The sequence below is a fragment of the Phoxinus phoxinus genome, assembly GCF_949152265.1.
Source record: "Phoxinus phoxinus genome assembly, chromosome: 10".
NCBI lineage: Eukaryota > Metazoa > Chordata > Actinopteri > Cypriniformes > Leuciscidae > Phoxinus > Phoxinus phoxinus.
In genome coordinates, this window is record NC_136885.1 from 35251251 (window position 1) to 35265352 (window position 14102).

The window sequence follows — 14102 nt, forward strand, 5'->3', positions numbered from 1 at the left end:
GCCCTGTTCTTCTACATGTTGTCACTTCTTCTTGAGTCTCTCCATCATTATCTGACTCCGGTTTAACATTAAAGGCAGAACAGTTTCTGTCATTTTAGTGTGTGTGCGTGAGGTAATAGCAGCTGCTAACACACACAAGCTCTTGAAGCTCCGCCCCCTGTGCCGGGAGCAGCAGCTCATTTGCATTTAAAGGGACAGACACAAAACGATGCGTTTTCTCAAAAAGTGACTAATTTAACATGCTATATAAAAATATCTGTGGGATATTTTGAGCTAAAACTTCACACACACACTCTGGGGACATCAGAGACTTATTTTACATCTTGTGAAAAGGGCATTATACCTCCCCTTTAAGAAAAGAGACTGAATGCTTTCTTCAGCACATCCACTGAAAACAGTCTCACACTCTCGCACAACATGCTGTCGCCCATATGTGCGCCGGGGAGGGTGTGTGATCACATTCTCATTCGGTTTTAAAAATAAACTTCTTTATTGGCTTTGATGGTTCCATGAAGAACTTCCATGGAATCTTTTCATTGCACAAAATGTTCTAAACTAAAATAAATGGTTATTTTATGAACTTCTTATAGTTCTTCTTTTATGACATCTTCATTTTATGACAAGTGTCAAAATATGTTTATTTTTCTCATTATAAAATTGTTTATTCAAATGTCCACATGTAATGCCTGTTTTCAGGATAATAAAATGAATTAAATACTTGAGGTAATTTTAGGACATAAACCAAAATATCTGATTATTCATAACAAATGAAGTTCAGAACAAAAGACTCAAAACAATAAAACTAATATTATAAAACTGATAAATACATTTAAATTTAAAACAAAGTACACCTGTGAACTGATGCTCTGCATTAAACGCTTCATACATGCTTTATAAGTTCTTTGTGTGCATTTTTACAGTATCGTTTATTTGTTTATGCACAAATAATATAAAGCATCCCGTCTACTCATAACCACATACAGTAGCGGACAAGAGGATTGAAATATTCAAATAATATTATTATTCATATTTTGTAAGCATATTGCATAGTTGTGCTTGGAGTCGTTTGTTTTATTTGTAATGATAACATGCAAAAACAAGAGAGAACCTACAAAATATTAATATCTGATTATGTTCTGTCAGCTTTTTTTTTTTTTTTTTTTTTTTTTTTTGCATAGTAAAATAAAAACCTTTATCTTTAGTTTGCCTTTTTTTGCCAAATAAGTTTGTCAGATAAATATCTTACCAAGTATAGTGTTTTGCTCTTCACTCACATTTAAAATATATAAATATATTTATACAGGTGAAACTGGAAAAATTTGAATATGATGCAAAAGTTTTTTTTATTTCAGTAATTCAACTTAAAAACTAATATATTATACAGACTCATTACATGCAAAGTGAGATATTTCAAGCCTTTATTTGTTATAATTTTGATGATTATGCAGCTTATGAAAACCCCAAATTCAAAATTAGTGTGAAAAGGTTTTCATAAGCTGTAAGCCATAATCATCCAAATTATGACAAATAAAGGCTTGAAATATCTCACTTTGCATGTAATGAGTCTATATAATATATTAGTTTCACTTTTTAAGTTGAATTACTGAACTTTTGCACCATATTCTCATTTTTCCAGTATAAATCGTGTAATCAAACTTGTAGAGTCATTAAAAACAAATGTCACTTTTGGACAGTCTAGCAAAATTTCCAAAAAAAATTCTACCATCACAGCTTTTTAATAAAGAAAATGATATTTGTCTCGTAAAATGAAATGGCATATAAAACAAATTAGAATCAGAGGAAGCGAGAGAAAGGAAAGATGAGAGAGAATGAGAATATGAGAGAGAATATCAAAAGAAAGCGAATAAAGGGAGAGAGATATTGCTCTCTTTTCTTCTGGTGAGTATGAAATCGTTGTCAAGGGGCCCGTTCCCATGGCGATTGCATCCGCAGCGTCTGGGCTTCAGCGTGTGTGTGTGTGTGTGTGTGTGTGTGTGTGTCGAGACCTTGGACGCCGAGCGGATGGTTCTCCAGGTTCATGCCAAACAAAAGAGAAAGAGAGGGAAAGTGTCCCTCCTCCCGTCTGGCGGACGAGTAACCGTGTGTCTAGATTGGGTTCAGTCTACAGTGCGTGGCGTAAGTGAACACACACACCCATGACTTAAAAAATCATCTTAATGCCTTAATTTAAAAAAAATAAATAGGAAAACTCCAACCTTTAAGAACACTTATTTTCTTTGTGAATTCATAATATCGTAAATAAACAAATATTCTTCCTTAAAGCACAGTGTGCATAAGTAAGTACACCCCTGTGTTAAAGTCCCATAGAGGCCGGCAGATATTTCATGGATCTACTAAAAAAAATTAGGAAAACTCCAACCTTTAAGGACACCAATTTTCTTTGTGAATGAATAATAGCGTAAATAAATAAATGTTCTTCCTTAAAGTGCATAAGTAAGTGCACCCCTGTGTTAAAGTCCCATAGAGGCCGACAGATTTATATTTTTAAAGGCCAGTTATTTCATGGATCTACTATGATCCTGATAAAGTTCCTTGGCCTTTGAAATTAAAATATCCGTACATCATCAGACACCCGTCACCATATCTAGAGATCGGCATGGGTTTATTTCAGTTTAATAACTGGTTTGATTAGCATTGAGAGATGATCTGAAAGTACCCGATGCCAATGTCTAGGTATGGTCACGGATGATGATGATCTTTGTTTCTTTCTTTCTTTCTTTCTTTCTTTCTTTCTTTCTTTCTTTCTTTCTTTCTTTCTTTCTTTCTTTCTTTCTTTCTTTCTTTCTTTCTTTCTTTCTTTTCTTAGTTAGGGTTAGAGGTTATTTAACAGTTAGACTTCATTTGGTTTTGTTACTTTCTTTTCTTTGGCGCCGGCGCCGCCCACGTCCCCTCTTCCTTCTTACAGAAATACTCTGTATATATTATCTATATTCTGTACGTGTTTTTCTTGCTTCAATCTTGCCTATCACCTTTTTGTACTGAATAAAGGTATTGGCTTTTCACACAGTTACCTGGATTGGTGGTTCTTTGTACAGCAGCACGTAGACTAAGGGCCGTATCTTGCCCAGCGCAATTGACTTTGTACACCGCCGCATGTCTCATTCCTATTCTGCGTTATAATAGCAATCCGGCGTTATAATAGCAATCCGCCGTTATAATAGCGATCCGCCGTTATAATAGCGATCCGCCGTTATAATAGCAATCCGCCGTTATAATAGCAAACCCGCCGTTATAATAGCAAACCCGCCGTTATAATAGCAATCCGCCGTTATAATAGCGATCCGCCCTTATAATAGCGATCCGCCGTTATAATAGCAAACCCGCCGTTATAATAGCAATCCGCCGTTATAATAGCAATCCGCCGTTATAATAGCAATCCGCCGTTATAATAGCAATCCGCCGTTATAATAGCAATCCGCCGTTATAATAGCAATCCGCCGTTATAATAGCAATCCGCCGTTATAATAGCGATCCGCCGTTATAATAGCGATCCGCCGTTATAATAGCAATCCGCCGTTATAATAGCAATCCGCCGTTATAATAGCAATCCGCCGTTATAATAGCGATCCGCCGTTATAATAGCAATCCGCCGTTATAATAGCGATCCGCCGTTATAATAGCGATCCGCCGTTATAATAGCAATCCGCCGTTATAATAGCAATCCGCCGTTATAATAGCAATCCGCCGTTATAATAGCGATCCGCCGTTATAATAGCGATCCGCCGTTATAATAGCGATCCGCCGTTATAATAGCGATCCGCCGTTATAATAGCAATCCGCCGTTATAATAGCAATCCGCCGTTATAATAGCAATCCGCCGTTATAATAGCAATCCGCCGTTATAATAGCGATCCGCCGTTATAATAGCGATCCGCCGTTATAATAGCAATCCGCCGTTATAATAGCAATCCGCCGTTATAATAGCAATCCGCCGTTATAATAGCAATCCGCCGTTATAATAGCAATCCGCCGTTATAATAGCAATCCGCCGTTATAATAGCAATCCGCCGTTATAATAGCAATCCGCCGTTATAATAGCGATCCGCCGTTATAATAGCGATCCGCCGTTATAATAGCAATCCGCCGTTATAATAGCGATCCGCCGTTATAATAGCGATCCGCCGTTATAATAGCGATCCGCCGTTATAATAGCGATCCGCCGTTATAATAGCAATCCGCCGTTATAATAGCAATCCGCCGTTATAATAGCAATCCGCCGTTATAATAGCGATCCGCCGTTATAATAGCGATCCGCCGTTATAATAGCAATCCGCCGTTATAATAGCGATCCGCCGTTATAATAGCAATCCGCCGTTATAATAGCGATCCGCCGTTATAATAGCGATCCGCCGTTATAATAGCGATCCGCCGTTATAATAGCAATCCGCCGTTATAATAGCGATCCGCCGTTATAATAGCAATCCGCCGTTATAATAGCGATCCGCCGTTATAATAGCGATCCGCCGTTATAATAGCGATCCGCCGTTATAATAGCGATCCGCCGTTATAATAGCAATCCGCCGTTATAATAGCAATCCGCCGTTATAATAGCAATCCGCCGTGGTAATAGCGATCCGCCGTTATAATAGCGATCCGCCGTTATAATAGCAATCCGCCGTTATAATAGCAATCCGCCGTTATAATAGCAATCCGCCGTTATAATAGCAATCCGCCGTTATAATAGCGATCCGCCGTTATAATAGCGATCCGCCGTTATAATAGCGATCCGCCGTTATAATAGCGATCCGCCGTTATAATAGCGATCCGCCGTTATAATAGCAATCCGCCGTTATAATAGCAATCCGCCGTTATAATAGCAATCCGCCGTTATAATAGCAATAGCGATCCGCCGTTATAATAGCAATCCGCCGTTATAATAGCAATCCGCCGTTATAATAGCAATCCGCCGTTATAATAGCAATCCGCCGTTATAATAGCAATCCGCCGTTATAATAGCAATCCGCCGTTATAATAGCAATCCGCCGTTATAATAGCAATCCGCCGTTATAATAGCAATCCGCCGTTATAATAGCGATCCGCCGTTATAATAGCGATCCGCCGTTATAATAGCAATCCGCCGTTATAATAGCAATCCGCCGTTATAATAGCAATCCGCCGTTATAATAGCAATCCGCCGTTATAATAGCGATCCGCCGTTATAATAGCGATCCGCCGTTATAATAGCAATCCGCCGTTATAATAGCGATCCGCCGTTATAATAGCGATCCGCCGTTATAATAGCGATCCGCCGTTATAATAGCAATCCGCCGTTATAATAGCAATCCGCCGTTATAATAGCAATCCGCCGTTATAATAGCAATCCGCCGTTATAATAGCAATCCGCCGTTATAATAGCGATCCGCCGTTATAATAGCAATCCGCCGTTATAATAGCGATCCTCCGTTATAATAGCAATCCGCCGTTATAATAGCGATCCGCCGTTATAATAGCAATCCGCCGTTATAATAGCAATCCGCCGTTATAATAGCGATCCGCCGTTATAATAGCGATCCGCCGTTATAATAGCGATCCGCCGTTATAATAGCGATCCGCCGTTATAATAGCGATCCGCCGTTATAATAGCAATCCGCCGTTATAATAGCAATCCGCCGTTATAATAGCAATCCGCCGTTATAATAGCAATAGCGATCCGCCGTTATAATAGCAATCCGCCGTTATAATAGCAATCCGCCGTTATAATAGCAATCCGCCGTTATAATAGCAATCCGCCGTTATAATAGCAATCCGCCGTTATAATAGCGATCCGCCGTTATAATAGCAATCCGCCGTTATAATAGCAATCCGCCGTTATAATAGCAATCCGCCGTTATAATAGCGATCCGCCGTTATAATAGCGATCCGCCGTTATAATAGCAATCCGCCGTTATAATAGCGATCCGCCGTGGAACAAGCGCGCCGGCTCTTAAAGGGAATGTGAGAGGACGCTCGGATTGTTTTTTTTCACGTTACGCCCAAACCACACCTATGAGTAATGAAGCGACTTCAGACACACACATTTTAGATTTGCGTCGGCGCAAGAGTCGTTTATCCCGCCGGTATAAATGCAACAGCGCCGGGATTCGTCCACAGAGTTACTTGCGTTTCAGAGCGTTACAATAGGGCCCCTGATATGTTTCTCTGTAATGCACATTTTAAATGTTAAGACTCCTGAACCCCTAGACTATCTCGGGGGTCGTAACAGTAATGATGATTTTTTAGGTCCACTTTAGCATGGGTGTGTTCACTTAGGCACTGTATATCTGTGGCTGTTATTGTACCTGGGTCCTTTTATTTCCTGGATTATTCATAAACAGTGGCGGGAACACACTTTCCCTAGACACCAATTAACCCCGATTTTCGTCTAAATTATGCGGTGACATTTTGTTTCTCTTTACCCGGGAAATGCGTCCTCAGAGTAAAACATGGTGTGTGTGTGTGTGTGTGTGTGTGTGTGTGTGTGTGCATCTTCACCCCAGAGTAAAAGTGCTTATACACGATAATACAAGTCTTGGGAAGGCATTTAGGGAACACGCAAAACATGAAGGCATAGTTTCCTGAAAACCTCTGCCATGTAGTTCACATGCTTGAAACGCTCCCCAAATTATTCTATTAAATAATTTCATTTCTTATTCATGATACTGTTTGCTGCATCTGTGATACATTAGGAGGTTTTGCTAAATGATCAGCAATACAGAAAATATTTAAAATATTGGCATTGCCATTTGCCGCACCACAATGGAATTATCCTAATGCATTTTTCGTTTGGAATTTTTATAGATAGCTTATAGATAATGTTCATAATAATATTTATGCATAAATAACACAATTATTATTTGTATTTCTTGTTTTAGACAAAAATGTACACATGAATGTTTTATGTTATACAAGACAATCAGTTTTGGGAAGAATATTAAACAGCCCTCAATCTATTTTGAGTCCCAAATATTAATTAAATATGTCAAATATCACTAAAAATTTCATTACTTTCCATTATTACTTATATCGATATCTATATTTATCTGTATTCCATTTCTTGGTTTTTGTTTTGTTTTCGTTTTTTCATTATTCTGTATGTGTGTCATTTCTTACCTTGTATAAGCTCTTTTTTTACAATATTTTTTTTTTTTTGTATTTAATTACTCTATGGGACTTAAAATTTATTATAAATTCCCCTTATTTAAATTTTTTAACCGTCTGGTGCTCTTCGGTCAAAATGTTATGTTTTGTGTTTTAGAATTTTTTACTATATCGGAATCGTACGAAACTTGGTAAAGGTTTTGGCACTTGCTATCTGAACACACACACACACACACACACACACACACACACACAAAACATAGACATGATTTGAAAAGATTAAATGGTCCTGAAGAAAAAAAAACAGTCAAACTTGTATTGTTCGCAGTCAAAAATGTCATTGTTCGCACTAATCTCCTCTAGTGGAAGCGTTTGGTACTGCGGCCAAACACAATCTTACTCAAAGCTGATTTTTTTTCTTTTTTTTTAATATAACCTAAAATTTGGAACACAACTTGTTTAGATGTATGGCTTTGATTGTTTAAAACGTGTAAATATTTCATATAAAGTATTCTTGTGCATTTTTCATAACAATAATTATTGTTACTAATTGTAAATATTAATAATTGTAACAATTATTTTTGTTTGTTCACTTTTTAAAACCTTTTTCACGTCAGCAATAATCTGCCAAGTGTCTTCTTTAAAATGATAAGTCTGTGATCAGAAAAGCGGTCAAGATTTATGAAAGTTTAACATTTTCAGGTATATGCTCAAAAAGTGAATAAATGGATTATAACTACTGCATAAATATAATTTAGTACCATAAAATCCCCTAAAAAATACAAAATATTAAATAAAAAACATTATAAATATAGTATTCACTTCATTGTAATTTTAAAAATACGGTAATTTTTGACTGACACATAAAGAGTTTTGGCCAGTTCCCATTATACATTATGTGATCAAATACAATAATCCTCTAAAAAAAAAATATATATAAATCAAATATTCAAACTACCATACAAGTCTATGATGCTTTGATGGTGCTTTTTGGATCTGTACGCCTCTTCATTGCCCCACAATGCCCAGCTCAGGTGAGGGTCTTTGTTGAGTCCAGGACGTCCAGGAAGGAAGGAAGGAAAGAGTCCACACAGGGAGACTGTCTCATTCCCGCCCCGGAGAGCGTTCTCCTGCTGAACCGACACAAACACCGGTCAGGAAACACTGCCGTGCAGACGCTTGCCTTGTTCGCCACATTAAAGAAAATGGGTCAAAGGAAGAGTTGCAGTTTTCAGTCCGTCTTTGAAGAAATGCTTCTCGAAACACGAGCCGAACCGCAGCTTCATCAAGTTTTGTCCTTTGCATGTTAGTCGAGGCAAGTCGCCTTCATTTATACAGCGCTTTTAACAATGTAGATTGTTAAGCGCCCCCCTTTTTTTAATAGACATGAAAATGCACATTCAGAACTTAAATGGTTCTAATGCAAGAATGCTTTGGAATATAGATGTAAGATTGGTCTTGTTTTAAAGAAGACATTTGGCAGATTTTTGTAGAAGTTAAATAAGTTAAGAAAGTTAAACAGAAAAAAAGTTATAGAAGTTTGAGTTTATGAAAATGTACAACGTTAAAAATGTAATTATTCATATTTTATATAAAATATATATTTTCAAAACCTGGAGGACTCTAAAGGCAATCAAAGGCAAAAATCTGAACAAGTTGTGTTTCAAATGTTAGGTTGATATCTCAGAAAATGAGCTTTCAGTGAGAGAGCAAAGGGAGATATTTGCTTTTACAGAAATCGCTTTTTAAGAACTACAACAAACGGCTGGTAGGAACTACACGACATTCCTCCCGTTAGTGACATCACCAACCCTAAAATTTACATAAACCCCGCCCCCAGAACACGCAGTCCATGTTGAGAAGAGGAAGAGTTGTTTAGCTCAAACTTTAGCATCCGTCTTTTCACATGCAATAGAAAGTCACTCTGTGTGCATCTCACAACAGTTCCTATACGAGCGATTTATAGATTACCATGACAGAATATGCTAATTAAAGATAGTTAACTCCACATCAGAAACATAAATTCATCAACTAACCATTCAGAGACGTCCTGTTGCTTCTACATGTTGTCACTTCTTCTTGAGTCTCTCCATCATTGTCTGACTCCGGTTTGAACATAAAGGCAGAACAGTTTCTGTCATTTTAGTGTGTGTGCGTGAGGTAATCGGAGCTGCTAACACACATGAGCTCTTGAAGCTCCGCCCCCTGTGCCGGGAGCAGCAGCTCATTTGCATTTAAAGGGACAGACACAAAACGGTGCGTTTTTGCTCACCCTCAAAAAGTGACAATTTTAACATGATATATAACAATATCCGTGGGGTATTTTGTGTTAAAACTTCACACACACACTCTGGGGACATCAGAGACTTATTTTACATCTTGTGAAAAGGGCATTATACCACCGCTTTAAATGTTCCCCAACTTAAGCAAGCCAATGGCGACAGAAGAGTCAGTGTTTTTGGCCTGTGATGTGTGTGTGTGTGTGTGTGTGTGTGTGTGTGTGTGTGTGTGTGTGTGTGTGTGTGTGTGTGTGTGTGTGTGTGTGTGTGTGTGTGTGTGTGTGTGTAACGGTACACTAGTGAACTCTTCTCTGTCAGTCTCCAGTGCTAAGGGAGCTGTTGGTTGACTAGAGAGACAGATCTGCCAAAAGCTGAAGCGTGAAGCAGAACCTCGGGGAGGGAGTAGCTAGTCTCTCTGAAATCATAAACATCTCCCACTTCCTCCGTCAGCTCTAAAAATACCTCCCCCTCCTCTCCCCGTCTCCATCAGCCATGCAAATATCAGACCCTCCAACCAAAATGTGTTCCCCACGTATCACACCGGTTTTTATTTTGCGTGGTTCCTCTCTGCGATGTTGCCTCCAGAGAGCACGTGTCTGAGCTCCAAACATGCAGCGCTGTCTGGAAAAAATGTCAAAGATGGCTATTTTTGGGGCAGTCTGTTGTTTTTCCAGCTGATGGACAGATTGGGAATTAAATATTTGAGGTGAAGAATCGGATACTTGTTATAAAATTAAAAATGTGATTCCTCTTATTGATTCCTTTGTGTGCATTACAATATGATGTTTAAAAGGGACAGATGTTTTTTTGCTCACCCTCAAAAAGTGATAATTTTCACCTCTTAAGCGGCACCCCCTTTTTTTATAGACATGAAAATGTACATTTCGAACTTAAATGGTTGTAATTCAAGAATGCTTTGGAATATAGATGTAAGATTGGTCTTGTTTTAAAGAAGACTTTTGGCAGATTTTTGTAGAAGTGAAATAAATTAAGGAAGTTAAACAGAAAAAAAGTTTTGAGTTTATGAAAATGTACAATGTTAAAAATTGAATGATTCATATTTTATATAAAATATATATTTTCAAAAACAAGTTGTGTTTCAAATGTTAGGTTGATATCTCTTGAAATGAGCGTTCAGTGAGATGTAGTTTGGGCGCAGTACCACACTTCTCCACTAGTGGACATCACTGCCCATATAAGGGCGCCTCCATTTCCATATGTTGTTTGAGTCTGAACCATTATTTTTACAATTTTCATACAATTTATGAAGTAGACATCCTATTCAGAAGTAGTGTTGGAAGTTTGGCAGATTTTGAGATGAATTCAACCTCTAAGAAACACAGAAGATCACGTATGTGCATTATAGCTCGCCGCCACATCACTAATGCTGAATCTATTATTGTTTTCTATATATTCAAAACATTTTCAGAGCTTTTTTCTAAAATAATTGAATGGATGCTCTCTTTTGAACTCTTGGCATTAAAACAAACTGAGGTTTCTACCATTCTTTCATGATTTTTCATGTTCATCACTATTTCAAAATAAAGGTCTGAACACGCCTTAGGAGTATGAACATATTCTTGTGGCAAATTGATAAATTACGGCTCCTCTGTCATTTATTTAGAAAATAAGTCACCAAATATGAGTAAACTAGAGATTGTAAGCTTCCAAATGATATAGTTTGTCAAGATTAGTTTAGGTTTAGTGTAGGATATTACTGTTTTAAATATGTAATGGCTGATGCCAATATGAGGGGTTGATATATAAAAATATCTGTGGGGTATTTTGAGCTAAAACTTCACACACACACACACACACACACACACACACACACACACACACACACACACACACACACACACACACACACACACACACACACACACACACACACACACACACACACACACTCTCTGGGGACATCATAGACTTATTTTACATCTTGTGAAAAAGGGCATTATACCACCGCTTTAAAAAAGGGTTGCGCGCCCATTTTCATTACGCCGAAAACACTCTACAACTCGAAAATGTTCCCGCATCTCATTCAATCGATCAAAATGAGAAAAATCCAATTGCTGATGCATGACTGTTGTACTCCAGATGTCATTTCCCCCGATTGGATCCAGCCACGGATAGCCAAACGCATCCATTCATGTCCGTGTCACCAGAAACAGTGATTCCTATGACAGCGTTCATAAATCTGCATGGCCTCTCGTCGGGATCCTAATTAAAGTCGCTCTCGCTGGATCTGCCGGCATTATCCCGACTCCTAATGAACAATCTGCTTGATTTTCTGTGATTGATTCTCACCTTTTCATCCGAGCGCTTCACCTCATTAACAGTGTATTCTCGGCCGTCGCCGCCTCTCGGATTATTCGTCCGGCCGCTGTAATTAGACAGGAACATAATAGAGAGTATTCTTCATCAACAGCCCACCCCAGGTTTAATCAGCTGGTCACAATGGGATATTACCTGGACTCTTCTGATCCGCTGGAGACTGTCGACGCTTGTCACTTTAGATTTGGAGACGGGGGGGTTTGGCTGATGAACAGAGAGCTCTTTTGGCCTCTCCATGGCTGGACGTGTTAATTCCCAGCCTGCCAGTTGTGAGATTGGGCTCCCATGATGAGCTGAAGCACTTATTTATTTATTTAGTAATCTAGTGTGCCCTTAATTGGGTCTTTTTCTGCTCTCTTTCTGCCAAACAAGCACAGGATGAGGCAGTACCTGACTGAAGGAACCCAAAAACAGCAGTTTACCGTATTTTGCTGCGCACACAGAAGCAAATTAAGGTGGTACGTGAGAAAATAGACAGATCAATGGAAGCTTGTGACCACCACAGAATAAAACATTTTAAAAGATAGACTTTTTATCTCACAATTGAGAGTTTACATCTCGCAAATTCTGACATTATATCTCCCAATTGCGTGTTATAAAGTCATAATTGCGAGATATAAACATGCAATTCTGAGAAAATGTCAGAATTCCAAGTTAATTTCTCACAATTGCAAGTTTGTCACATAATTCTGACTTTATATCACGCAATTCTGACTTTATATTACGCAATTCTGACTTTATATTACGCAATTCTGACTTTATATCACGCAATTCTGACATTATAACTCGCAATTGTGACTTTATAACATAATTCTGACTTTATAACTCGCAATTCTGACTTTATATCACGCAATTCTGACTTTATATCACGCAATTCTGACTTTATATCACGCAATTCTGACATTATAACTCGTAATTGTGACTTTATAACATAATTCTGACTTTATATCACGCAATTCTGACTTTATATCACGCAATTCTGACATTATAACTCGCAATTGTGACTTTTTAACATAATTCTGACTTTATAACTCGCAATTGTGACTATATCACGCAATTGTGACTTTATAACTCGCAATTGTGACTTTATAACTCGTAATTGTGACTATATCACGCAATTCTGACTTTATAACTCGCAGTTCTGACTTTATAACTCGCAATTGCGACTTTATATCACACATTTGTAAGATTAAAAAGTCAGAATTGCGAGATAAAAAGTAGCAATTACCTTTTTTATTTTTCATTCTGTGATGAAAACAAGCTTATAGCCTACATATCACTTTCCTCACGGGAAACAAGAAAAACATGAAAGCAGTTACTAATATAGAAACCGAACACAGAGTCTGTTGAGTTTTGTGGTCCTTGTCTATTAGTTTTGAGGCCATGTATATGCTACAGTACATAAACATTTAGCCGATATATAATTACCGAAAACAGACCGATCATTTTTAGAAGATGCTCCACTCATGAACACCTTGCATACTGTGTTTTGATTTCAAGTATTAACGACTACAGCATATAAAGGTGAATGTCATTATAAAATATAAATATAAAATATAATGAGCACCACCTACCAATGACAAGCAATAGCAAGTAGCAAATTATTATGGACGATGTTAGTAATTGAAGCTTACTGAATACTGTGCAGTAATAATGTATGCTACTATTGTTTAAAAATAGCATGTAAAAACAGAATACATTATGCAAATTATTATTATTTCAAACAACAGTTTGTTGTCACATCATGCTGCATGCTTTAAAAAGAGGTGTCTATTATGCTTTTTTGAGTATTATTAGCTGTCATGCAGTGTCAAGTCACCTTTATTTATATAGTGCTTTTTATAGTACAGAGTGTTTCAAAGCAGCTTTACAGAGATAACAGGAAAATAATGCAACAGAGTTTGTTTCTAGAAGAAAATGGCGTCACAATCCTGCTTAAGTAAGTTCTGTGATGGTTCATTTTTGTTGTAAAAAAGTTATTAATTTAGTTTATTTATATATATATATATATATAGCCGCTCTGGAGAAAAACGTGATTTCATCATCCAGCTCAGTTCAGTTCTCATATAATGCTGTCAATGCAGGAGATCAATAATATTGTCGAATATTAAGTGTGTCCCCAACTAAGCAAGTCAAAAGCCAGTGTATTAGAGCTGTTTGTGAATGTAAAAGATCTGAAAAGTTTTTAAAAAGAGCACGACTAATTTATTCTGAACTGCCTCAAACGAGTCAGTAATTCCAGTCTCGCTTCCTGTTACAAACCTACGTTACAATGTAACAAATTTGCATAATGCCAGCCTGTGGTCTTGATTGGCTGAACAGCGTCTCTTAGCTCCGCCCTCAAACACTGCAGTGTATCTGAGACTGGAAGAGTTCGGTTCGTGTTGT

The 14102-nt window shown here is 37.7% G+C and overlaps 1 protein-coding gene across 1 annotated transcript in view; it reads left to right on the top strand.

Moving 5' to 3' along the window:
* The window catches only part of rftn1b (raftlin, lipid raft linker 1b), a 144189-nt gene that overhangs the window by 8717 nt on the left and 121370 nt on the right, over nucleotides 1-14102 (top strand). The gene's annotated exons all lie outside the window — the stretch shown is intronic.